Genomic DNA, 26,220 nt, shown 5'->3' with positions numbered 1-26,220 from the left:
GTGAGAGTGTGTGTGTGAGAGAGACAGAGAAAGGGAGAATTTGTGTGTATGAGAGGGAGAGAGTGTGTTTGTGCGTGCATGTGAGAGAGAGAGTGTGTGTGTGAGAGACAGATAGAGAGTGTGTGTGCGTGTGCATGTGAGAGAGAGTGTGTGTGTGCGAGAGTGAGACTGTGTATGAGGGATTGTTGCTGAGTGTGAATGCAAGGGAGCTGCAGAAATGCGGAATTGCATTTTGTGTCTGCAGAAGAGCAAGGTGACTAATTGTACAGAGTGAGAAAGACATCTGGAAGGTGATCTGCCGCAGCTTGTCAGGATGGCCGAGTGGTCTGAGGCACCCGATTCAAGGTGTGTTAGTCCTTGCTCTGCATCGGGGCTTGTGAATTCTGGTCCCTTTCTAGGGGCATGCGTTCAAATCCCACTCCTGACATTCTTCCCTTTTCCCCAAACAAACCTTCCCACACCCACACACTGCCCCCACATTTCACAGCTTCTTGGAGAGGAGTCGCTCCCCCTTCACAAAGATGGAAGAGTCCAACCTGTCACTTGCAAAGATAAGGCTGAGGCTTTTACAACAATCTTCAGCCGCAAGTGCCCACCGGATGATCTTACTCAGTCTCCCCCTGTGCTCCCCACCATCACAGACACCATTCTTCCAACAATTCCATTCACTCCGTGTCAGATCAAGAGACACTGGACACTGCAAAGGCTCTGTGCTCTGGCACTGCTCCTGAAGGCTGCTACTCCACAACATGCCCTTCCTCCAGCCAAGTTCTCCCAGGACAGTGACAACACTGGGATCGACCTGGCCATGTGGGAAATTATCCAGGTATGTCCTGGACATAAAAAGCAGGACAAATCCAACTCAGCCAATTCCTCTCCCATCCATCTGTTCCCAATCCTCGGTAAAGTGATGGAAGGGCTCACCAACACTGCTATCAAGCAGAACCTGCTCAGTGACACCCAGTTTGGCTTCCCCCAGGGTCACTCAGCTCCTGACCTGATTGTGTTTGTGTGTGTGTGTGAGAAAAAGAGATTGTGTGTGTGTGTGTGTGAGAGATAAAGATTGTGTGTGTGCCTGTGAGTGTGTGTGTGTTTGTGTGTGTGTGAAGGAGAGAGCGTGTGTGTGTTAGCATGTGTTTGTGTGCATGTGAGAGAGAGTGTGTGTGTGTGTGTGAGAGAGAGAGGTGTGTGTGTGTGTGTGTGTGTGTGTGTGTGTGTGAGATTGTGTGTGCCTGTGGGCGTGTGTGTGAGAGAGAGAGTGTGTGTTTGTGTGAAGGAGAGAGAGTGTGTATGTTGGCGTGTGTGTGTGTGAGAGAGAGTGCATGTGTGTGTGTGAGCGCAAGAGAGGCAGCGTGTACGTGTGTGTTTGTGTGAGAGTGAGAGAATGTGTGTGAGTATGTGTCTGAGAGTGTGTGTTTGTGTCTGTCTGTGTGTGTGAGTGAGAGTGTGTGTGAGAGAGAGTATGTATGTGTATATGTGTGTTTGAGAGAGAGAGGGTGTGAGTGTGTATATGAGTGTGTGGGCATGTGTGTGTGTGAGAAACAGAGAGGGAGAATTTGTAGGTGTGTTTGAGAGAGACAGAGTGTGTATGTGTGTGAGAGAGACAGAGTGTGCGTGTGTGTGTGTAAGAGAGAGTGTGCATGTGTCTTTGTGTGTGAGAGAGTGAAAGAATGTGTGTGTGTGAGAGAGAGTGTGTTTGAGAGAGAGAGAATGTGTGTGCGAGAGAGAGATTGTGTGTGTGTATGTGCGTGTATATGTGTGTGTGAGTGAGAGTGGGTGCGTGTGAAAGAGAGAGAATTTGTATGTGTATGTCTGCAAGAGTGTGTTTGCGTGTGTCTGAGAGAGAGAGAGGAAGAATTTGTTGGTGTGTGTGAGAAAGAGTGTGTGTGTGAGAGAGTGCGTGTGTCTGTGTGTGTGTAAGAGGGAGAAGTGTGTGTGTGTGAGTGAGAGTGTGTGTGTGAGAGAGACAGAGAAAGGGAGAATTTGTGTGTATGAGAGGGAGAGAGTGTGTTTGTGCGTGCATGTGAGAGAGAGAGTGTGTGTGTGAGAGACAGATAGAGAGTGTGTGTGCGTGTGCATGTGAGAGAGAGTGTGTGTGTGCGAGAGTGAGACTGTGTATGAGGGATTGTTGCTGAGTGTGAATGCAAGGGAGCTGCAGAAATGCGGAATTGCATTTTGTGTCTGCAGAAGAGCAAGGTGACTAATTGTACAGAGTGAGAAAGACATCTGGAAGGAGATGTGCCGCAGCTTGTCAGGATGGCCGAGTGGTCTAAGGCGCCAGATTCATGATGTGTTAGTCCTTGCTCTGCATCTGGGCTTGTGAATTCTGGTCCCTTTCTAGGGGCGTGGGTTCAATTCCCGCTCCGGACGTTCTTCCCTTTTCCCCAAACAAACCTTCCCACACCCACACACTGCCCCCACATTTCACAGCTTCTTGGAGAGGAGTCGCTCCCCCTTCACAAAGATGGAAGAGTCCAACCTGTCACTATCAAAGAGAAGGCTGAGGCTTTTACAACAATCTTCAGCCGCAAGTGCCCACCGGATGATCTTACTCAGTCTCCCCCTGTGCTCCCCACCATCACAGACACCATTCTTCCAACAATTCCATTCACTCCGTGTCAGATCAAGAGACACTGGACACTGCAAAGGCTCTGTGCTCTGGCACTGCTCCTGAAGGCTGCTACTCCACAACATGCCCTTCCTCCAGCCAAGTTCTCCCAGGACAGTGACAACACTGGGATCGACCTGGCCATGTGGGAAATTATCCAGGTATGTCCTGGACATAAAAAGCAGGACAAATCCAACTCAGCCAATTCCTCTCCCATCCATCTGTTCCCAATCCTCGGTAAAGTGATGGAAGGGCTCTCCAACAGTGCGATCAAGCAGCACCTGCTCAGTGACACCCAGTTTGGCTTCCCCCAGGGTCACTCAGCTCCTGACCTGATTGTGTTTGTGTGTGTGTGTGAGAGAGAGAGATTGTGTGTGTGTGTGTGTGAGAGATAAAGATTGTGTGTGTGCCTGTGAGTGTGTGTGTGTTTGTGTGTGTGTGTGAAGGAGAGAGCGTGTGTGTGTTAGCATGTGTTTGTGTGCGTGTGAGAGAGAGTGTGTGTGTGTGTGAGAGAGAGAGAGAGGTGTGTGTGTGTGTGATTGTGTGTGCCTGTGGGCGTGTGTGTGAGAGAGAGAGTGTGTGTTTGTGTGAAGGAGAGAGAGTGTGTATGTTAGCGTGTGTGTGTGTGAGAGAGAGTGCATGTGTGTGTGTGAGCGCAAGAGAGGCAGCGTGTACGTGTGTGTGTTTGTGTGTGTGAGAGTGAGAGAATGTGTGTGAGTATGTGTCTGAGAGTGTGTGTTTGTGTCTGTCTGCGTGTGTGTGAGTGAGAGTGTGTGTGAGAGAGAGTATGTATGTGTATATGTGTGTTTGAGAGAGAGAGGGTGTGAGTGTGTATATGAGTGTGTGGGCATGTGTGTGTGTGAGAAACAGAGAGGGAGAATTTGTAGGTGTGTTTGAGAGAGACAGAGTGTGTATGTGTGTGAGAGAGACAGAGTGTGCGTGTGTGTGTGTAAGAGAGAGTGTGCATGTGTCTTTGTGTGTGAGAGAGTGAAAGAATGTGTGTGTGTGAGAGAGAGTGTGTTTGAGAGAGAGAGAATGTGTGTGCGAGAGAGAGAGAATGTGTGTGTGTATGTGCGTGTATGTGTGTGTGTGAGTGAGAGTGGGTGCGTGTGAGAGAGAGAGAATTTGTATGTGTATGTCTGCAAGAGTGTGTTTGCGTGTGTCTGAGAGAGAGAGAGGAAGAATTTGTTGGTGTGTGTGAGAAAGAGTGTGTGTGTGAGATAGTGTGTGTGTGAGAGAGTGCATGTGTCTGTGTGTGTGTAAGAGGGAGAAGTGTGTGTGTGTGAGTGAGAGTGTGTGTGTGAGAGAGACAGAGAAAGGGAGAATTTGTGTGTATGAGAGGGAGAGAGTGTGTTTGTGCGTGCATGTGAGAGAGAGAGTGTGTGTGTGAGAGACAGATAGAGAGTGTGTGTGCGTGTGCATGTGAGAGAGAGTGTGTGTGTGCGAGAGTGTGAATGTGTATGAGGGATTGTTGCTGAGTGTGAATGCAAGGGAGCTGCAGAAATGCGGAATTGCATTTTGTGTCTGCACAAGAGCAAGGTGACTAATTGTACAGAGTGAGAAAGACATCTGGAAGGAGATCTGCAGCAGCTTGTCAGAATGGCCGAGTGGTCTAAGGCACTTGCCTCAGGGAGTGTTAGTTCTTGCTCTGCATCTGGGCTTGTGAATTCTGGTCCTTTTCTAGGGGCGTGGGTTCAATTCCCGCTCCGGACATTCTTCCCTTTTCCCCAAACAAACCTTCCCACACCCACACACTGCCCCCACATTTCACAGCTTCTTGGAGAGGAGTCGCTCCCCCTTCACAAAGATGGAAGAGTCCAACCTGTCACTATCAAAGAGAAGGCTGAGGCTTTTACAACAATCTTCAGCCGCAAGTGCCCACCGGATGATCTTACTCAGTCTCCCCCTGTGCTCCCCACCATCACAGACACCATTCTTCCAACAATTCCATTCACTCCGTGTCAGATCAAGAGACACTGGACACTGCAAAGGCTCTGTGCTCTGGCACTGCTCCTGAAGGCTGCTACTCCACAACATGCCCTTCCTCCAGCCAAGTTCTCCCAGGACAGTGACAACACTGGGATCGACCTGGCCATGTGGGAAATTATCCAGGTATGTCCTGGACATAAAAAGCAGGACAAATCCAACTCAGCCAATTCCTCTCCCATCCATCTGTTCCCAATCCTCGGTAAAGTGATGGAAGGGCTCTCCAACAGTGCGATCAAGCAGCACCTGCTCAGTGACACCCAGTTTGGCTTCCCCCAGGGTCACTCAGCTCCTGACCTGATTGTGTTTGTGTGTGTGTGTGAGAGAGAGAGATTGTGTGTGTGTGTGTGTGAGAGATAAAGATTGTGTGTGTGCCTGTGAGTGTGTGTGTGTTTGTGTGTGTGTGTGTGAAGGAGAGAGCGTGTGTGTGTTAGCATGTGTTTGCGTGCGTGTGAGAGAGAGTGTGTGTGTGTGTGTGAGAGAGAGAGGTGTGTGTGTGTGTGTGTGATTGTGTGTGCCTGTGGGCGTGTGTGTGAGAGAGAGAGTGTGTGTTTGTGTGAAGGAGAGAGAGTGTGTATGTTAGCGTGTGTGTGTGTGAGAGAGAGTGCATGTGTGTGTGTGAGCGCAAGAGAGGCAGCGTGTACGTGTGTGTGTTTGTGTGTGTGAGAGTGAGAGAATGTGTGTGAGTATGTGTCTGAGAGTGTGTGTTTGTGTCTGTCTGTGTGTGTGTGAGTGAGAGTGTGTGTGTGAGAGAGACAGAGAAAGGGAGAATTTGTGTGTATGAGAGGGAGAGAGTGTGTTTGTGCGTGCATGTGAGAGAGAGAGTGTGTGTGTGAGAGACAGATAGAGAGTGTGTGTGCGTGTGCATGTGAGAGAGAGTGTGTGTGTGCGAGAGTGAGACTGTGTATGAGGGATTGTTGCTGAGTGTGAATGCAAGGGAGCTGCAGAAATGCGGAATTGCATTTTGTGTCTGCAGAAGAGCAAGGTGACTAATTGTACAGAGTGAGAAAGACATCTGGAAGGTGATCTGCCGCAGCTTGTCAGGATGGCCGAGTGGTCTGAGGCACCCGATTCAAGGTGTGTTAGTCCTTGCTCTGCATCGGGGCTTGTGAATTCTGGTCCCTTTCTAGGGGCATGCGTTCAAATCCCACTCCTGACATTCTTCCCTTTTCCCCAAACAAACCTTCCCACACCCACACACTGCCCCCACATTTCACAGCTTCTTGGAGAGGAGTCGCTCCCCCTTCACAAAGATGGAAGAGTCCAACCTGTCACTTGCAAAGATAAGGCTGAGGCTTTTACAACAATCTTCAGCCGCAAGTGCCCACCGGATGATCTTACTCAGTCTCCCCCTGTGCTCCCCACCATCACAGACACCATTCTTCCAACAATTCCATTCACTCCGTGTCAGATCAAGAGACACTGGACACTGCAAAGGCTCTGTGCTCTGGCACTGCTCCTGAAGGCTGCTACTCCACAACATGCCCTTCCTCCAGCCAAGTTCTCCCAGGACAGTGACAACACTGGGATCGACCTGGCCATGTGGGAAATTATCCAGGTATGTCCTGGACATAAAAAGCAGGACAAATCCAACTCAGCCAATTCCTCTCCCATCCATCTGTTCCCAATCCTCGGTAAAGTGATGGAAGGGCTCTCCAACAGTGCGATCAAGCAGCACCTGCTCAGTGACACCCAGTTTGGCTTCCCCCAGGGTCACTCAGCTCCTGACCTGATTGTGTTTGTGTGTGTGTGTGAGAGAGAGAGATTGTGTGTGTGTGTGTGTGAGAGATAAAGATTGTGTGTGTGCCTGTGAGTGTGTGTGTGTTTGTGTGTGTGTGTGAAGGAGAGAGCGTGTGTGTGTTAGCATGTGTTTGTGTGCGTGTGAGAGAGAGTGTGTGTGTGTGTGTGAGAGAGAGAGGTGTGTGTGTGTGTGTGATTGTGTGTGCCTGTGGGCGTGTGTGTGAGAGAGAGAGTGTGTGTTTGTGTGAAGGAGAGAGAGTGTGTATGTTAGCGTGTGTGTGTGTGAGAGAGAGTGCATGTGTGTGTGTGAGCGCAAGAGAGGCAGCGTGTACGTGTGTGTGTTTGTGTGTGTGAGAGTGAGAGAATGTGTGTGAGTATGTGTCTGAGAGTGTGTGTTTGTGTCTGTCTGCGTGTGTGTGAGTGAGAGTGTGTGTGAGAGAGAGTATGTATGTGTATATGTGTGTTTGAGAGAGAGAGGGTGTGAGTGTGTATATGAGTGTGTGGGCATGTGTGTGTGTGAGAAACAGAGAGGGAGAATTTGTAGGTGTGTTTGAGAGAGACAGAGTGTGTATGTGTGTGAGAGAGACAGAGTGTGCGTGTGTGTGTGTAAGAGAGAGTGTGCATGAGTCTTTGTGTGTGAGAGAGTGAAAGAATGTGTGTGTGTGAGAGAGAGTGTGTTTGAGAGAGAGAGAATGTGTGTGCGAGAGAGAGAGAATGTGTGTGTGTATGTGCGTGTATGTGTGTGTGTGAGTGAGAGTGGGTGCGTGTGAGAGAGAGAGAATTTGTATGTGTATGTCTGCAAGAGTGTGTTTGCGTGTGTCTGAGAGAGAGAGAGGAAGAATTTGTTGGTGTGTGTGAGAAAGAGTGTGTGTGTGAGATAGTGTGTGTGTGAGAGAGTGCATGTGTCTGTGTGTGTGTAAGAGGGAGAAGTGTGTGTGTGTGAGTGAGAGTGTGTGTGTGAGAGAGACAGAGAAAGGGAGAATTTGTGTGTATGAGAGGGAGAGAGTGTGTTTGTGCGTGCATGTGAGAGAGAGAGTGTGTGTGTGAGAGACAGATAGAGAGTGTGTGTGCGTGTGCATGTGAGAGAGAGTGTGTGTGTGCGAGAGTGAGACTGTGTATGAGGGATTGTTGCTGAGTGTGAATGCAAGGGAGCTGCAGAAATGCGGAATTGCATTTTGTGTCTGCACAAGAGCAAGGTGACTAATTGTACAGAGTGAGAAAGACATCTGGAAGGAGATCTGCCGCAGCTTGTCAGGATGGCCGAGTGGTCTGAGGCACCACATTCACGGAGTGTTAGTCCTTGCTCTGCATCTGGGCTTGTGAATTCTGGTCCTTTTCTAGGGGCGTGGGTTCAAATCCCACTCCTGACATTCTTCCCTTTTCCCCAAACAAACCTTCCCACACCCACACACTGCCCCCACATTTCACAGCTTCTTGGAGAGGAGTCGCTCCCCCTTCACAAAGATGGAAGAGTCCAACCTGTCACTTGCAAAGATAAGGCTGAGGCTTTTACAACAATCTTCAGCCGCAAGTGCCCACCGGATGATCTTACTCAGTCTCCCCCTGTGCTCCCCACCATCACAGACACCATTCTTCCAACAATTCCATTCACTCCGTGTCAGATCAAGAGACACTGGACACTGCAAAGGCTCTGTGCTCTGGCACTGCTCCTGAAGGCTGCTACTCCACAACATGCCCTTCCTCCAGCCAAGTTCTCCCAGGACAGTGACAACACTGGGATCGACCTGGCCATGTGGGAAATTATCCAGGTATGTCCTGGACATAAAAAGCAGGACAAATCCAACTCAGCCAATTCCTCTCCCATCCATCTGTTCCCAATCCTCGGTAAAGTGATGGAAGGGCTCTCCAACAGTGCGATCAAGCAGCACCTGCTCAGTGACACCCAGTTTGGCTTCCCCCAGGGTCACTCAGCTCCTGACCTGATTGTGTTTGTGTGTGTGTGTGAGAGAGAGAGATTGTGTGTGTGTGTGTGTGAGAGATAAAGATTGTGTGTGTGCCTGTGAGTGTGTGTGTGTTTGTGTGTGTGTGTGAAGGAGAGAGCGTGTGTGTGTTAGCATGTGTTTGTGTGCGTGTGAGAGAGAGTGTGTGTGTGTGTGTGAGAGAGAGAGGTGTGTGTGTGTGTGTGATTGTGTGTGCCTGTGGGCGTGTGTGTGAGAGAGAGAGTGTGTGTTTGTGTGAAGGAGAGAGAGTGTGTATGTTAGCGTGTGTGTGTGTGAGAGAGAGTGCATGTGTGTGTGTGAGCGCAAGAGAGGCAGCGTGTACGTGTGTGTGTTTGTGTGTGTGAGAGTGAGAGAATGTGTGTGAGTATGTGTCTGAGAGTGTGTGTTTGTGTCTGTCTGCGTGTGTGTGAGTGAGAGTGTGTGTGAGAGAGAGTATGTATGTGTATATGTGTGTTTGAGAGAGAGAGGGTGTGAGTGTGTATATGAGTGTGTGGGCATGTGTGTGTGTGAGAAACAGAGAGGGAGAATTTGTAGGTGTGTTTGAGAGAGACAGAGTGTGTATGTGTGTGAGAGAGACAGAGTGTGCGTGTGTGTGTGTAAGAGAGAGTGTGCATGTGTCTTTGTGTGTGAGAGAGTGAAAGAATGTGTGTGTGTGAGAGAGAGTGTGTTTGAGAGAGAGAGAATGTGTGTGCGAGAGAGAGAGAATGTGTGTGTGTATGTGCGTGTATGTGTGTGTGTGAGTGAGAGTGGGTGCGTGTGAGAGAGAGAGAATTTGTATGTGTATGTCTGCAAGAGTGTGTTTGCGTGTGTCTGAGAGAGAGAGAGGAAGAATTTGTTGGTGTGTGTGAGAAAGAGTGTGTGTGTGAGATAGTGTGTGTGTGAGAGAGTGCATGTGTCTGTGTGTGTGTAAGAGGGAGAAGTGTGTGTGTGTGAGTGAGAGTGTGTGTGTGAGAGAGACAGAGAAAGGGAGAATTTGTGTGTATGAGAGGGAGAGAGTGTGTTTGTGCGTGCATGTGAGAGAGAGAGTGTGTGTGTGAGAGACAGATAGAGAGTGTGTGTGCGTGTGCATGTGAGAGAGAGTGTGTGTGTGCGAGAGTGAGACTGTGTATGAGGGATTGTTGCTGAGTGTGAATGCAAGGGAGCTGCAGAAATGCGGAATTGCATTTTGTGTCTGCACAAGAGCAAGGTGACTAATTGTACAGAGTGAGAAAGACATCTGGAAGGAGATCTGCAGCAGCTTGTCAGGATGGCCGAGTGGTCTAAGGCGCCAGACTCAAGGAGTGTTAGTCCTTGCTCTGCATCTGGGCTTGTGAATTCTGCTCCCTTTCTAGGGGCGTGGGTTCAAATCCCACTCCTGACATTCTTCCCTTTTCCCCAAACAAACCTTCCCACACCCACACACTGCCCCCACATTTCACAGCTTCTTGGAGAGGAGTCGCTCCCCCTTCACAAAGATGGAAGAGTCCAACCTGTCACTTGCAAAGATAAGGCTGAGGCTTTTACAACAATCTTCAGCCGCAAGTGCCCACCGGATGATCTTACTCAGTCTCCCCCTGTGCTCCCCACCATCACAGACACCATTCTTCCAACAATTCCATTCACTCCGTGTCAGATCAAGAGACACTGGACACTGCAAAGGCTCTGTGCTCTGGCACTGCTCCTGAAGGCTGCTACTCCACAACATGCCCTTCCTCCAGCCAAGTTCTCCCAGGACAGTGACAACACTGGGATCGACCTGGCCATGTGGGAAATTATCCAGGTATGTCCTGGACATAAAAAGCAGGACAAATCCAACTCAGCCAATTCCTCTCCCATCCATCTGTTCCCAATCCTCGGTAAAGTGATGGAAGGGCTCACCAACAGGGCTATCAAGCAGCACCTGCTCAGTGACACCCAGTTTGGCTTCCCCCAGGGTCACTCAGCTCCTGACCTGATTGTGTTTGTGTGTGTGTGTGAGAGAGAGAGATTGTGTGTGTGTGTGTGTGAGAGATAAAGATTGTGTGTGTGCCTGTGAGTGTGTGTGTGTTTGTGTGTGTGTGTGTGAAGGAGAGAGCGTGTGTGTGTTAGCATGTGTTTGCGTGCGTGTGAGAGAGAGTGTGTGTGTGTGTGTGAGAGAGAGAGGTGTGTGTGTGTGTGTGTGATTGTGTGTGCCTGTGGGCGTGTGTGTGAGAGAGAGAGTGTGTGTTTGTGTGAAGGAGAGAGAGTGTGTATGTTAGCGTGTGTGTGTGTGAGAGAGAGTGCATGTGTGTGTGTGAGCGCAAGAGAGGCAGCGTGTACGTGTGTGTGTTTGTGTGTGTGAGAGTGAGAGAATGTGTGTGAGTATGTGTCTGAGAGTGTGTGTTTGTGTCTGTCTGTGTGTGTGTGAGTGAGAGTGTGTGTGTGAGAGAGACAGAGAAAGGGAGAATTTGTGTGTATGAGAGGGAGAGAGTGTGTTTGTGCGTGCATGTGAGAGAGAGAGTGTGTGTGTGAGAGACAGATAGAGAGTGTGTGTGCGTGTGCATGTGAGAGAGAGTGTGTGTGTGCGAGAGTGAGACTGTGTATGAGGGATTGTTGCTGAGTGTGAATGCAAGGGAGCTGCAGAAATGCGGAATTGCATTTTGTGTCTGCAGAAGAGCAAGGTGACTAATTGTACAGAGTGAGAAAGACATCTGGAAGGAGATCTGCCGCAGCTTGTCAGGATGGCCGTGTGGTCTGAGGCACCAGATTCAAGGTGTGTTAGTCCTTGCTCTGCATCTGGGCTTGTGAATTCTGGTCCTTTTCTAGGGGCGTGGGTTCAGATCCCACTCCTGACATTCTTCCCTTTTCCCCAAACAAACCTTCCCACACCCACACACTGCCCCCACATTTCACAGCTTCTTGGAGAGGAGTCGCTCCCCCTTCACAAAGATGGAAGAGTCCAACCTGTCACTTGCAAAGATAAGGCTGAGGCTTTTACAACAATCTTCAGCCGCAAGTGCCCACCGGATGATCTTACTCAGTCTCCCCCTGTGCTCCCCACCATCACAGACACCATTCTTCCAACAATTCCATTCACTCCGTGTCAGATCAAGAGACACTGGACACTGCAAAGGCTCTGTGCTCTGGCACTGCTCCTGAAGGCTGCTACTCCACAACATGCCCTTCCTCCAGCCAAGTTCTCCCAGGACAGTGACAACACTGGGATCGACCTGGCCATGTGGGAAATTATCCAGGTATGTCCTGGACATAAAAAGCAGGACAAATCCAACTCAGCCAATTCCTCTCCCATCCATCTGTTCCCAATCCTCGGTAAAGTGATGGAAGGGCTCTCCAACAGTGCGATCAAGCAGCACCTGCTCAGTGACACCCAGTTTGGCTTCCCCCAGGGTCACTCAGCTCCTGACCTGATTGTGTTTGTGTGTGTGTGTGAGAGAGAGAGATTGTGTGTGTGTGTGTGTGAGAGATAAAGATTGTGTGTGTGCCTGTGAGTGTGTGTGTGTTTGTGTGTGTGTGTGAAGGAGAGAGCGTGTGTGTGTTAGCATGTGTTTGTGTGCGTGTGAGAGAGAGTGTGTGTGTGTGTGTGAGAGAGAGAGGTGTGTGTGTGTGTGTGATTGTGTGTGCCTGTGGGCGTGTGTGTGAGAGAGAGAGTGTGTGTTTGTGTGAAGGAGAGAGAGTGTGTATGTTAGCGTGTGTGTGTGTGAGAGAGAGTGCGTGTGTGTGTGAGCGCAAGAGAGGCAGCGTGTACGTGTGTGTGTTTGTGTGTGTGAGAGTGAGAGAATGTGTGTGAGTATGTGTCTGAGAGTGTGTGTTTGTGTCTGTCTGCGTGTGTGTGAGTGAGAGTGTGTGTGAGAGAGAGTATGTATGTGTATATGTGTGTTTGAGAGAGAGAGGGTGTGAGTGTGTATATGAGTGTGTGGGCATGTGTGTGTGTGAGAAACAGAGAGGGAGAATTTGTAGGTGTGTTTGAGAGAGACAGAGTGTGTATGTGTGTGAGAGAGACAGAGTGTGCGTGTGTGTGTGTAAGAGAGAGTGTGCATGTGTCTTTGTGTGTGAGAGAGTGAAAGAATGTGTGTGTGTGAGAGAGAGTGTGTTTGAGAGAGAGAATGTGTGTGCGAGAGAGAGAGAATGTGTGTGTGTATGTGCGTGTATGTGTGTGTGTGAGTGAGAGTGGGTGCGTGTGAGAGAGAGAGAATTTGTATGTGTATGTCTGCAAGAGTGTGTTTGCGTGTGTCTGAGAGAGAGAGAGGAAGAATTTGTTGGTGTGTGTGAGAAAGAGTGTGTGTGTGAGATAGTGTGTGTGTGAGAGAGTGCATGTGTCTGTGTGTGTGTAAGAGGGAGAAGTGTGTGTGTGTGAGTGAGAGTGTGTGTGTGAGAGAGACAGAGAAAGGGAGAATTTGTGTGTATGAGAGGGAGAGAGTGTGTTTGTGCGTGCATGTGAGAGAGAGAGTGTGTGTGTGAGAGACAGATAGAGAGTGTGTGTGCGTGTGCATGTGAGAGAGAGTGTGTGTGTGCGAGAGTGAGACTGTGTATGAGGGATTGTTGCTGAGTGTGAATGCAAGGGAGCTGCAGAAATGCGGAATTGCATTTTGTGTCTGCACAAGAGCAAGGTGACTAATTGTACAGAGTGAGAAAGACATCTGGAAGGGCATCTGCCGCAGCTTGTCAGGATGGCCGAGTGGTCTAAGGCGCCAGACTCAAGGAGTGTTAGTCCTTGCTCTGCATCTGGGCTTGTGAATTCTGGTCCCTTTCTAGGGGCGTGGGTTCAATTCCCGCTCCGGACGTTCTTCCCTTTTCCCCAAACAAACCTTCCCACACCCACACACTGCCCCCACATTTCACAGCTTCTTGGAGAGGAGTCGCTCCCCCTTCACAAAGATGGAAGAGTCCAACCTGTCACTATCAAAGAGAAGGCTGAGGCTTTTACAACAATCTTCAGCCGCAAGTGCCCACCGGATGATCTTACTCAGTCTCCCCCTGTGCTCCCCACCATCACAGACACCATTCTTCCAACAATTCCATTCACTCCGTGTCAGATCAAGAGACACTGGACACTGCAAAGGCTCTGTGCTCTGGCACTGCTCCTGAAGGCTGCTACTCCACAACATGCCCTTCCTCCAGCCAAGTTCTCCCAGGACAGTGACAACACTGGGATCGACCTGGCCATGTGGGAAATTATCCAGGTATGTCCTGGACATAAAAAGCAGGACAAATCCAACTCAGCCAATTCCTCTCCCATCCATCTGTTCCCAATCCTCGGTAAAGTGATGGAAGGGCTCTCCAACAGTGCGATCAAGCAGCACCTGCTCAGTGACACCCAGTTTGGCTTCCCCCAGGGTCACTCAGCTCCTGACCTGATTGTGTTTGTGTGTGTGTGTGAGAGAGAGAGATTGTGTGTGTGTGTGTGTGTGAGAGATAAAGATTGTGTGTGTGCCTGTGAGTGTGTGTGTGTTTGTGTGTGTGTGTGAAGGAGAGAGCGTGTGTGTGTTAGCATGTGTTTGTGTGCGTGTGAGAGAGAGTGTGTGTGTGTGTGTGAGAGAGAGAGGTGTGTGTGTGTGTGTGATTGTGTGTGCCTGTGGGCGTGTGTGTGAGAGAGAGAGTGTGTGTTTGTGTGAAGGAGAGAGAGTGTGTATGTTAGCGTGTGTGTGTGTGAGAGAGAGTGCATGTGTGTGTGTGAGCGCAAGAGAGGCAGCGTGTACGTGTGTGTGTTTGTGTGTGTGAGAGTGAGAGAATGTGTGTGAGTATGTGTCTGAGAGTGTGTGTTTGTGTCTGTCTGCGTGTGTGTGAGTGAGAGTGTGTGTGAGAGAGAGTATGTATGTGTATATGTGTGTTTGAGAGAGAGAGGGTGTGAGTGTGTATATGAGTGTGTGGGCATGTGTGTGTGTGAGAAACAGAGAGGGAGAATTTGTAGGTGTGTTTGAGAGAGACAGAGTGTGTATGTGTGTGAGAGAGACAGAGTGTGCGTGTGTGTGTGTAAGAGAGAGTGTGCATGTGTCTTTGTGTGTGAGAGAGTGAAAGAATGTGTGTGTGTGAGAGAGAGTGTGTTTGAGAGAGAGAGAATGTGTGTGCGAGAGAGAGAGAATGTGTGTGTGTATGTGCGTGTATGTGTGTGTGTGAGTGAGAGTGGGTGCGTGTGAGAGAGAGAGAATTTGTATGTGTATGTCTGCAAGAGTGTGTTTGCGTGTGTCTGAGAGAGAGAGAGGAAGAATTTGTTGGTGTGTGTGAGAAAGAGTGTGTGTGTGAGATAGTGTGTGTGTGAGAGAGTGCATGTGTCTGTGTGTGTGTAAGAGGGAGAAGTGTGTGTGTGTGAGTGAGAGTGTGTGTGTGAGAGAGACAGAGAAAGGGAGAATTTGTGTGTATGAGAGGGAGAGAGTGTGTTTGTGCGTGCATGTGAGAGAGAGAGTGTGTGTGTGAGAGACAGATAGAGAGTGTGTGTGCGTGTGCATGTGAGAGAGAGTGTGTGTGTGCGAGAGTGTGAATGTGTATGAGGGATTGTTGCTGAGTGTGAATGCAAGGGAGCTGCAGAAATGCGGAATTGCATTTTGTGTCTGCACAAGAGCAAGGTGACTAATTGTACAGAGTGAGAAAGACATCTGGAAGGAGATCTGCAGCAGCTTGTCAGAATGGCCGAGTGGTCTAAGGCACTTGCCTCAGGGAGTGTTAGTTCTTGCTCTGCATCTGGGCTTGTGAATTCTGGTCCTTTTCTAGGGGCGTGGGTTCAATTCCCGCTCCGGACATTCTTCCCTTTTCCCCAAACAAACCTTCCCACACCCACACACTGCCCCCACATTTCACAGCTTCTTGGAGAGGAGTCGCTCCCCCTTCACAAAGATGGAAGAGTCCAACCTGTCACTATCAAAGAGAAGGCTGAGGCTTTTACAACAATCTTCAGCCGCAAGTGCCCACCGGATGATCTTACTCAGTCTCCCCCTGTGCTCCCCACCATCACAGACACCATTCTTCCAACAATTCCATTCACTCCGTGTCAGATCAAGAGACACTGGACACTGCAAAGGCTCTGTGCTCTGGCACTGCTCCTGAAGGCTGCTACTCCACAACATGCCCTTCCTCCAGCCAAGTTCTCCCAGGACAGTGACAACACTGGGATCGACCTGGCCATGTGGGAAATTATCCAGGTATGTCCTGGACATAAAAAGCAGGACAAATCCAACTCAGCCAATTCCTCTCCCATCCATCTGTTCCCAATCCTCGGTAAAGTGATGGAAGGGCTCTCCAACAGTGCGATCAAGCAGCACCTGCTCAGTGACACCCAGTTTGGCTTCCCCCAGGGTCACTCAGCTCCTGACCTGATTGTGTTTGTGTGTGTGTGTGAGAGAGAGAGATTGTGTGTGTGTGTGTGTGAGAGATAAAGATTGTGTGTGTGCCTGTGAGTGTGTGTGTGTTTGTGTGTGTGTGTGTGAAGGAGAGAGCGTGTGTGTGTTAGCATGTGTTTGCGTGCGTGTGAGAGAGAGTGTGTGTGTGTGTGTGAGAGAGAGAGGTGTGTGTGTGTGTGTGTGATTGTGTGTGCCTGTGGGCGTGTGTGTGAGAGAGAGAGTGTGTGTTTGTGTGAAGGAGAGAGAGTGTGTATGTTAGCGTGTGTGTGTGTGAGAGAGAGTGCATGTGTGTGTGTGAGCGCAAGAGAGGCAGCGTGTACGTGTGTGTGTTTGTGTGTGTGAGAGTGAGAGAATGTGTGTGAGTATGTGTCTGAGAGTGTGTGTTTGTGTCTGTCTGTGTGTGTGTGAGTGAGAGTGTGTGTGTGAGAGAGACAGAGAAAGGGAGAATTTGTGTGTATGAGAGGGAGAGAGTGTGTTTGTGCGTGCATGTGAGAGAGAGAGTGTGTGTGTGAGAGACAGATAGAGAGTGTGTGTGCGTGTGCATGTGAGAGAGAGTGTGTGTGTGCGAGAGTGAGACTGTGTATGAGGGATTGTTGCTGAGTGTGAATGCAAGGGAGCTGCAGAAATGCGGAATTGCATTTTGTGTCTGCAGAAGAGCAAGGTGACTAATTGTACAGAGTGAGAAAGACATCTGGAAGGTGATCTGCCGCAGCTTGTCAGGATGGCCGAGTGGTCTGAGGCACCAGATTCAAGGTGTGTTAGTCCTTGCTCTGCATCTGGGCTTGTGAATTCTGGTCCCTTTCTAGGGGCATGGGTTCAAATCCCACTCCTGACATTCTTCCCTTTTCCCCAAACAAACCTTCCCACACCCACACACTGCCCCCACATTTCACAGCTTCTTGGAGAGGAGTCGCTCCCCCTTCACAAAGATGGAAGAGTCCAACCTGTCACTTGCAAAGATAAGGCTGAGGCTTTTACAACAATCTTCAGCCGCAAGTGCCCACCGGATGATCTTACTCAGTCTCCCCCTGTGCTCCCCACCATCACAGACACCATTCTTCCAACAATTCCATTCACTCCGTGTCAGATCAAGAGACACTGGACACTGCAAAGGCTCTGTGCTCTGGCACTGCTCCTGAAGGCTGCTACTCCACAACATGCCCTTCCTCCAGCCAAGTTCTCCCAGGACAGTGACAACACTGGGATCGACCTGGCCATGTGGGAAATTATCCAGGTATGTCCTGGACATAAAAAGCAGGACAAATCCAACTCAGCCAATTCCTCTCCCATCCATCTGTTCCCAATCCTCGGTAAAGTGATGGAAGGGCTCTCCAACAGTGCGATCAAGCAGCACCTGCTCAGTGACACCCAGTTTGGCTTCCCCCAGGGTCACTCAGCTCCTGACCTGATTGTGTTTGTGTGTGTGTGTGAGAGAGAGAGATTGTGTGTGTGTGTGTGTGAGAGATAAAGATTGTGTGTGTGCCTGTGAGTGTGTGTGTGTTTGTGTGTGTGTGTGAAGGAGAGAGCGTGTGTGTGTTAGCATGTGTTTGTGTGCGTGTGAGAGAGAGAGTGTGTGTGTGTGTGAGAGAGAGAGGTGTGTGTGTGTGTGTGATTGTGTGTGCCTGTGGGCGTGTGTGTGAGAGAGAGAGTGTGTGTTTGTGTGAAGGAGAGAGAGTGTGTATGTTAGCGTGTGTGTGTGTGAGAGAGAGTGCATGTGTGTGTGTGAGCGCAAGAGAGGCAGCGTGTACGTGTGTGTGTTTGTGTGTGTGAGAGTGAGAGAATGTGTGTGAGTATGTGTCTGAGAGTGTGTGTTTGTGTCTGTCTGCGTGTGTGTGAGTGAGAGTGTGTGTGAGAGAGAGTATGTATGTGTATATGTGTGTTTGAGAGAGAGAGGGTGTGAGTGTGTATATGAGTGTGTGGGCATGTGTGTGTGTGAGAAACAGAGAGGGAGAATTTGTAGGTGTGTTTGAGAGAGACAGAGTGTGTATGTGTGTGAGAGAGACAGAGTGTGCGTGTGTGTGTGTAAGAGAGAGTGTGCATGTGTCTTTGTGTGTGAGAGAGTGAAAGAATGTGTGTGTGTGAGAGAGAGTGTGTTTGAGAGAGAGAGAATGTGTGTGCGAGAGAGAGAGAATGTGTGTGTGTATGTGCGTGTATGTGTGTGTGTGAGTGAGAGTGGGTGCGTGTGAGAGAGAGAGAATTTGTATGTGTATGTCTGCAAGAGTGTGTTTGCGTGTGTCTGAGAGAGAGAGAGGAAGAATTTGTTGGTGTGTGTGAGAAAGAGTGTGTGTGTGAGATAGTGTGTGTGTGAGAGAGTGCATGTGTCTGTGTGTGTGTAAGAGGGAGAAGTGTGTGTGTGTGAGTGAGAGTGTGTGTGTGAGAGAGACAGAGAAAGGGAGAATTTGTGTGTATGAGAGGGAGAGAGTGTGTTTGTGCGTGCATGTGAGAGAGAGAGTGTGTGTGTGAGAGACAGATAGAGAGTGTGTGTGCGTGTGCATGTGAGAGAGAGTGTGTGTGTGCGAGAGTGAGACTGTGTATGAGGGATTGTTGCTGAGTGTGAATGCAAGGGAGCTGCAGAAATGCGGAATTGCATTTTGTGTCTGCACAAGAGCAAGGTGACTAATTGTACAGAGTGAGAAAGACATCTGGAAGGATATCTGCCGCAGCTTGTCAGGATGGCCGAGTGGTCTGAGGCACCACATTCAAGGAGTGTTAGTCCTTGCTCTGCATCTGGGCTTGTGAATTCTGGTCCTTTTCTAGGGGCGTGGGTTCAAATCCCACTCCTGACTTTCTTCCCTTTTCCCCAAACAAACCTTCCCACACCCACACACTGCCCCCACATTTCACAGCTTCTTGGAGAGGAGTCGCTCCCCCTTCACAAAGATGGAAGAGTCCAACCTGTCACTTGCAAAGATAAGGCTGAGGCTTTTACAACAATCTTCAGCCGCAAGTGCCCACCGGATGATCTTACTCAGTCTCCCCCTGTGCTCCCCACCATCACAGACACCATTCTTCCAACAATTCCATTCACTCCGTGTCAGATCAAGAGACACTGGACACTGCAAAGGCTCTGTGCTCTGGCACTGCTCCTGAAGGCTGCTACTCCACAACATGCCCTTCCTCCAGCCAAGTTCTCCCAGGACAGTGACAACACTGGGATCGACCTGGCCATGTGGGAAATTATCCAGGTATGTCCTGGACATAAAAAGCAGGACAAATCCAACTCAGCCAATTCCTCTCCCATCCATCTGTTCCCAATCCTCGGTAAAGTGATGGAAGGGCTCACCAACAGGGCTATCAAGCAGCACCTGCTCAGTGACACCCAGTTTGGCTTCCCCCAGGGTCACTCAGCTCCTGACCTGATTGTGTTTGTGTGTGTGTGTGAGAGAGAGAGATTGTGTGTGTGTGTGTGTGAGAGATAAAGATTGTGTGTGTGCCTGTGAGTGTGTGTGTGTTTGTGTGTGTGTGTGTGAAGGAGAGAGCGTGTGTGTGTTAGCATGTGTTTGTGTGCGTGTGAGAGAGAGTGTGTGTGTGTGTGTGAGAGAGAGAGGTGTGTGTGTGTGTGTGTGATTGTGTGTGCCTGTGGGCGTGTGTGTGAGAGAGAGAGTGTGTGTTTGTGTGAAGGAGAGAGAGTGTGTATGTTGGCGTGTGTGTGTGTGAGAGAGAGTGCATGTGTGTGTGTGAGCGCAAGAGAGGCAGCGTGTACGTGTGTGTGTTTGTGTGTGTGAGAGTGAGAGAATGTGTGTGAGTATGTGTCTGAGAGTGTGTGTTTGTGTCTGTCTGTGTGTGTGTGAGTGAGAGTGTGTGTGTGAGAGAGACAGAGAAAGGGAGAATTTGTGTGTATGAGAGGGAGAGAGTGTGTTTGTGCGTGCATGTGAGAGAGAGAGTGTGTGTGTGAGAGACAGATAGAGAGTGTGTGTGCGTGTGCATGTGAGAGAGAGTGTGTGTGTGCGAGAGTGAGACTGTGTATGAGGGATTGTTGCTGAGTGTGAATGCAAGGGAGCTGCAGAAATGCGGAATTGCATTTTGTGTCTGCAGAAGAGCAAGGTGACTAATTGTACAGAGTGAGAAAGACATCTGGAAGGAGATCTGCCGCAGCTTGTCAGGATGGCCGTGTGGTCTGAGGCACCAGATTCAAGGTGTGTTAGTCCTTGCTCTGCATCTGGGCTTGTGAATTCTGGTCCTTTTCTAGGGGCGTGGGTTCAGATCCCACTCCTGACATTCTTCCCTTTTCCCCAAACAAACCTTCCCACACCCACACACTGCCCCCACATTTCACAGCTTCTTGGAGAGGAGTCGCTCCCCCTTCACAAAGATGGAAGAGTCCAACCTGTCACTTGCAAAGATAAGGCTGAGGCTTTTACAACAATCTTCAGCCGCAAGTGCCCACCGGATGATCTTACTCAGTCTCCCCCTGTGCTCCCCACCATCACAGACACCATTCTTCCAACAATTCCATTCACTCCGTGTCAGATCAAGAGACACTGGACACTGCAAAGGCTCTGTGCTCTGGCACTGCTCCTGAAGGCTGCTACTCCACAACATGCCCTTCCTCCAGCCAAGTTCTCCCAGGACAGTGACAACACTGGGATCGACCTGGCCATGTGGGAAATTATCCAGGTATGTCCTGGACATAAAAAGCAGGACAAATCCAACTCAGCCAATTCCTCTCCCATCCATCTGTTCCCAATCCTCGGTAAAGTGATGGAAGGGCTCTCCAACAGTGCGATCAAGCAGCACCTGCTCAGTGACACCCAGTTTGGCTTCCCCCAGGGTCACTCAGCTCCTGACCTGATTGTGTTTGTGTGTGTGTGTGAGAGAGAGAGATTGTGTGTGTGTGTGTGTGAGAGATAAAGATTGTGTGTGTGCCTGTGAGTGTGTGTGTGTTTGTGTGTGTGTGTGAAGGAGAGAGCGTGTGTGTGTTAGCATGTGTTTGTGTGCGTGTGAGAGAGAGTGTGTGTGTGTGTGTGAGAGAGAGAGGTGTGTGTGTGTGTGTGATTGTGTGTGCCTGTGGGCGTGTGTGTGAGAGAGAGAGTGTGTGTTTGTGTGAAGGAGAGAGAGTGTGTATGTTAGCGTGTGTGTGTGTGAGAGAGAGTGCGTGTGTGTGTGAGCGCAAGAGAGGCAGCGTGTACGTGTGTGTGTTTGTGTGTGTGAGAGTGAGAGAATGTGTGTGAGTATGTGTCTGAGAGTGTGTGTTTGTGTCTGTCTGCGTGTGTGTGAGTGAGAGTGTGTGTGAGAGAGAGTATGTATGTGTATATGTGTGTTTGAGAGAGAGAGGGTGTGAGTGTGTATATGAGTGTGTGGGCATGTGTGTGTGTGAGAAACAGAGAGGGAGAATTTGTAGGTGTGTTTGAGAGAGACAGAGTGTGTATGTGTGTGAGAGAGACAGAGTGTGCGTGTGTGTGTGTAAGAGAGAGTGTGCATGTGTCTTTGTGTGTGAGAGAGTGAAAGAATGTGTGTGTGTGAGAGAGAGTGTGTTTGAGAGAGAGAATGTGTGTGCGAGAGAGAGAGAATGTGTGTGTGTATGTGCGTGTATGTGTGTGTGTGAGTGAGAGTGGGTGCGTGTGAGAGAGAGAGAATTTGTATGTGTATGTCTGCAAGAGTGTGTTTGCGTGTGTCTGAGAGAGAGAGAGGAAGAATTTGTTGGTGTGTGTGAGAAAGAGTGTGTGTGTGAGATAGTGTGTGTGTGAGAGAGTGCATGTGTCTGTGTGTGTGTAAGAGGGAGAAGTGTGTGTGTGTGAGTGAGAGTGTGTGTGTGAGAGAGACAGAGAAAGGGAGAATTTGTGTGTATGAGAGGGAGAGAGTGTGTTTGTGCGTGCATGTGAGAGAGAGAGTGTGTGTGTGAGAGACAGATAGAGAGTGTGTGTGCGTGTGCATGTGAGAGAGAGTGTGTGTGTGCGAGAGTGAGACTGTGTATGAGGGATTGTTGCTGAGTGTGAATGCAAGGGAGCTGCAGAAATGCGGAATTGCATTTTGTGTCTGCACAAGAGCAAGGTGACTAATTGTACAGAGTGAGAAAGACATCTGGAAGGAGATCTGCAGCAGCTTGTCAGGATGGCCGAGTGGTCTAAGGCGCCAGACTCAAGGAGTGTTAGTCCTTGCTCTGCATCTGGGCTTGTGAATTCTGGTCCCTTTCTAGGGGCGTGGGTTCAAATCCCACTCCTGACATTCTTCCCTTTTCCCCAAACAAACCTTCCCACACCCACACACTGCCCCCACATTTCACAGCTTCTTGGAGAGGAGTCGCTCCCCCTTCACAAAGATGGAAGAGTCCAACCTGTCACTATCAAAGAGAAGGCTGAGGCTTTTACAACAATCTTCAGCCGCAAGTGCCCACCGGATGATCTTACTCAGTCTCCCCCTGTGCTCCCCACCATCACAGACACCATTCTTCCAACAATTCCATTCACTCCGTGTCAGATCAAGAGACACTGGACACTGCAAAGGCTCTGTGCTCTGGCACTGCTCCTGAAGGCTGCTACTCCACAACATGCCCTTCCTCCAGCCAAGTTCTCCCAGGACAGTGACAACACTGGGATCGACCTGGCCATGTGGGAAATTATCCAGGTATGTCCTGGACATAAAAAGCAGGACAAATCCAACTCAGCCAATTCCTCTCCCATCCATCTGTTCCCAATCCTCGGTAAAGTGATGGAAGGGCTCACCAACAGGGCTATCAAGCAGCACCTGCTCAGTGACACCCAGTTTGGCTTCCCCCAGGGTCACTCAGTTCCTGACCTGATTGTGTTTGTGTGTGTGTGTGAGAGAGAGAGATTGTGTGTGTGTGTGTGTGAGAGATAAAGATTGTGTGTGTGCCTGTGAGTGTGTGTGTGTTTGTGTGTGTGTGTGTGAAGGAGAGAGCGTGTGTGTGTTAGCATGTGTTTGCGTGCGTGTGAGAGAGAGTGTGTGTGTGTGTGTGAGAGAGAGAGGTGTGTGTGTGTGTGTGTGATTGTGTGTGCCTGTGGGCGTGTGTGTGAGAGAGAGAGTGTGTGTTTGTGTGAAGGAGAGAGAGTGTGTATGTTAGCGTGTGTGTGTGTGAGAGAGAGTGCATGTGTGTGTGTGAGCGCAAGAGAGGCAGCGTGTACGTGTGTGTGTTTGTGTGTGTGAGAGTGAGAGAATGTGTGTGAGTATGTGTCTGAGAGTGTGTGTTTGTGTCTGTTTCCCGAGGATTGGGAACAGATGGATGGGAGAGGAATTGGCTGAGTTGGATTTGTCCTGCTTTTTATGTCCAGGACATACCTGGATAATTTCCCACATGGCCAGGTCGATCCCAGTGTTGTCACTGTCCTGGGAGAACTTGGCTGGAGGAAGGGCATGTTGTGGAGCAGCAGCCTTCAGGAGCAGTGCCAGAGCACAGAGCCTTTGCAGTGTCCAGTGTCTCTTGATCTGACACGGAGTGAATGGAATTGTTGGAAGAATGGTGTCTGTGATGGTGGGGAGCACAGGGGGAGACTGAGTAAGATCATCCGGTGGGCACTTGCGGCTGAAGATTGTTGTAAAAGCCTCAGCCTTCTCTTTGATAGTGACAGGTTGGACTCTTCCATCTTTGTGAAGGGGGAGCGACTCCTCTCCAAGAAGCTGTGAAATGTGGGGGCAGTGTGTGGGTGTGGGAAGGTTTGTTTGGGGAAAAGGGAAGAATGTCAGGAGTGGGATTTGAACCCACGCCCCTAGAAAGGGACCAGAATTCACAAGCCCAGATGCAGAGCAAGGACTAACACTCCTTGAGTCTGGCGCCTTAGACCACTCGGCCATCCTGACAAGCTGCTGCAGATCTCCTTCCAGATGTCTTTCTCACTCTGTACAATTAGTCACCTTGCTCTTGTGCAGACACAAAATGCAATTCCGCATTTCTGCAGCTCCCTTGCATTCACACTCAGCAACAATCCCTCATACACAGTCTCACTCTCGCACACACACACTCTCTCTCACATGCACACGCACACACACTCTCTATCTGTCTCTCACACACACACTCTCTCTCTCACATGCACGCACAAACACACTCTCTCCCTCTCATACACACAAATTCTCCCTTTCTCTGTCTCTCTCACACACACACTCTCACTCACACACACACACTTCTCCCTCTTACACACACACACACTATCTCACGCACACACTCTTTCTCACACACACCAACAAATTCTTCCTCTCTCTCTCTCAGACACACGCAAACACACTCTTGCAGACATACACATACAAATTCTCTCTCTCTCACACGCACCCACTCTCACTCACACACACACATACACGCACATACACACACACAATCTCTCTCTCGCACACACATTCTCTCTCTCTCAAACACACTCTCTCTCACACACACACATTCTTTCACTCTCTCACACACAAAGACACATGCACACTCTCTCTTACACACACACACGCACACTCTGTCTCTCTCACACACATACACACTCTGTCTCTCTCAAACACACCTACAAATTCTCCCTCTCTGTTTCTCACACACACACATGCCCACACACTCATATACACACTCACACCCTCTCTCTCTCAAACACACATATACACATACATACTCTCTCTCACACACACTCTCACTCACACACACAGACAGACACAAACACACACTCTCAGACACATACTCACACACATTCTCTCACTCTCACACACACAAACACACACATGTACACGCTGCCTCTCTTGCGCTCACACACACACATGCACTCTCTCTCACACACACACACGCCAACATACACACTCTCTCTCCTTCACACAAACACACACTCTCTCTCTCACACACACGCCCACAGGCACACACAATCTCACACACACACACACACACACACACACACACACCTCTCTCTCTCACACACACACACACTCTCTCTCACACGCACACAAACACATGCTAACCCACACACGCTCTCTCCTTCACACACACACACAAACACACACACACTCACAGGCACACACACAATCTTTATCTCTCTCACACACACACACACAATCTCTCTCTCTCACACACACACACAAACACAATCAGGTCAGGAGCTGAGTGACCCTGGGGGAAGCCAAACTGGGTGTCACTGAGCAGGTGCTGCTTGATCGCACTGTTGGAGAGCCCTTCCATCACTTTACCGAGGATTGGGAACAGATGGATGGGAGAGGAATTGGCTGAGTTGGATTTGTCCTGCTTTTTATGTCCAGGACATACCTGGATAATTTCCCACATGGCCAGGTCGATCCCAGTGTTGTCACTGTCCTGGGAGAACTTGGCTGGAGGAAGGGCATGTTGTGGAGTAGCAGCCTTCAGGAGCAGTGCCAGAGCACAGAGCCTTTGCAGTGTCCAGTGTCTCTTGATCTGACACGGAGTGAATGGAATTGTTGGAAGAATGGTGTCTGTGATGGTGGGGAGCACAGGGGGAGACTGAGTAAGATCATCCGGTGGGCACTTGCGGCTGAAGATTGTTGTAAAAGCCTCAGCCTTCTCTTTGATAGTGACAGGTTGGACTCTTCCATCTTTGTGAAGGGGGAGCGACTCCTCTCCAAGAGGCTGTGAAATGTGGGGGCAGTGTGTGGGTGTGGGAAGGTTTGTTTGGGGAAAAGGGAAGAATGTCAGGAGTGGGATTTGAACCCACGCCCCTAGAAAGGGACCAGAATTCACAAGCCCAGATGCATAGCAAGGACTAACACTCCTTGAGTCTGGCACCTTAGACCACTCGGCCATCCTGACAAGCTGCTGCAGATCTCCTTCCAGATGTCTTTCTCACTCTGTACAATTAGTCACCTTGCTCTTGTGCAGACACAAAATGCAATTCCGCATTTCTGCAGCTCCCTTGCATTCACACTCAGCAACAATCCCTCATACACAGTCTCACTCTCGCACACACACGCACACTCTCTCTCACATGCACACGCACACACACTCTCTATCTGTCTCTCACACATACACTCTCTCTCTCACATGCACGCACAAACACACTCTCTCCCTCTCATACACACAAATTCTCCCTTTCTCTGTTTCTCTCTCACACACACACTCTCTCTCTCACTTCCACACGCACACACACACTCTCTATCTGTCTCTCACACCCACACACAAACACACTCTCTCCCTCTCACACACACAAATTCTCCCTCTCTCTGTCTCTCTCACACACACTCTCACTCACACACACACACACACGCACTCTCTAACACACACTCTTTCTCACACACACCAACAAATCATTCGTCCCTCTCTCTCTCTCACACACACATACACACACTCACTCTCTCTCACACACACTCTGACTCACACACACACACAATCTCTCTCTCTCACACACATGCAAACACACTCTTGCACGCATACACATACAAATTCTCTCTCTCTGACATGCACCCACTCTCATTCACACACACACATACATACACATATACACACACATTCTCTCTCTCTCACACACATATTCTCTCTCTCTCTCACACCCTCTCTCTCTCTCACACACACACGCATACACATACATACTCTGTATCACACACACTCTCACTCACACACACACAGACATACACAAACACACACTCTCAGACACATACTCACACACATTCTCTCACTCTCACACAAACACGCACACATACACGCTCCCTCTCACACGCTAACACACACGCACGCACTCTCTCTCACACACACAAA

At 49.6% G+C, this 26,220-nt stretch overlaps 7 non-coding genes across 7 annotated transcripts; 5 read left to right on the top strand and 2 right to left on the bottom strand.

Annotated features, from left to right (window-relative positions):
* Positions 1-2,250: 2,250 nt before the first annotated feature.
* Positions 2,251-2,370, top strand: trnam-cau (transfer RNA methionine (anticodon CAU)). The gene is made up of 2 exons: positions 2,251-2,288; positions 2,325-2,370. It is a non-coding gene; the product is annotated as a tRNA-Met (tRNA).
* Positions 2,371-9,535: 7,165 nt separating this feature from the next.
* Positions 9,536-9,655, top strand: trnal-caa (transfer RNA leucine (anticodon CAA)). Its single transcript has 2 exons — positions 9,536-9,573; positions 9,621-9,655. It is a non-coding gene; the product is annotated as a tRNA-Leu (tRNA).
* A 3,259-nt stretch (positions 9,656-12,914) lies between these two features.
* Positions 12,915-13,034, top strand: trnal-caa (transfer RNA leucine (anticodon CAA)). Its single transcript has 2 exons — positions 12,915-12,952; positions 12,989-13,034. It is a non-coding gene; the product is annotated as a tRNA-Leu (tRNA).
* A 3,265-nt stretch (positions 13,035-16,299) lies between these two features.
* Positions 16,300-16,419, top strand: trnal-caa (transfer RNA leucine (anticodon CAA)). Its single transcript has 2 exons — positions 16,300-16,337; positions 16,374-16,419. It is a non-coding gene; the product is annotated as a tRNA-Leu (tRNA).
* A 5,210-nt stretch (positions 16,420-21,629) lies between these two features.
* Positions 21,630-21,749, top strand: trnal-caa (transfer RNA leucine (anticodon CAA)). Its single transcript has 2 exons — positions 21,630-21,667; positions 21,704-21,749. It is a non-coding gene; the product is annotated as a tRNA-Leu (tRNA).
* Positions 21,750-23,219: 1,470 nt separating this feature from the next.
* trnal-caa (transfer RNA leucine (anticodon CAA)) lies at positions 23,220-23,339 on the bottom strand. Its single transcript has 2 exons — positions 23,302-23,339; positions 23,220-23,265 (listed from the first exon to the last, which is right to left on the bottom strand). It is a non-coding gene; the product is annotated as a tRNA-Leu (tRNA).
* A 1,819-nt stretch (positions 23,340-25,158) lies between these two features.
* Positions 25,159-25,278, bottom strand: trnal-caa (transfer RNA leucine (anticodon CAA)). The gene is made up of 2 exons: positions 25,241-25,278; positions 25,159-25,204 (listed from the first exon to the last, which is right to left on the bottom strand). It is a non-coding gene; the product is annotated as a tRNA-Leu (tRNA).
* Positions 25,279-26,220: the final 942 nt, after the last annotated feature.

Source organism: Chiloscyllium punctatum, chromosome 17, assembly GCF_047496795.1.
Source record: "Chiloscyllium punctatum isolate Juve2018m chromosome 17, sChiPun1.3, whole genome shotgun sequence".
Classification (NCBI taxonomy): Eukaryota; Metazoa; Chordata; class Chondrichthyes; order Orectolobiformes; family Hemiscylliidae; genus Chiloscyllium; species Chiloscyllium punctatum.
This window is presented reverse-complemented; position numbering and strand designations above follow the sequence as displayed.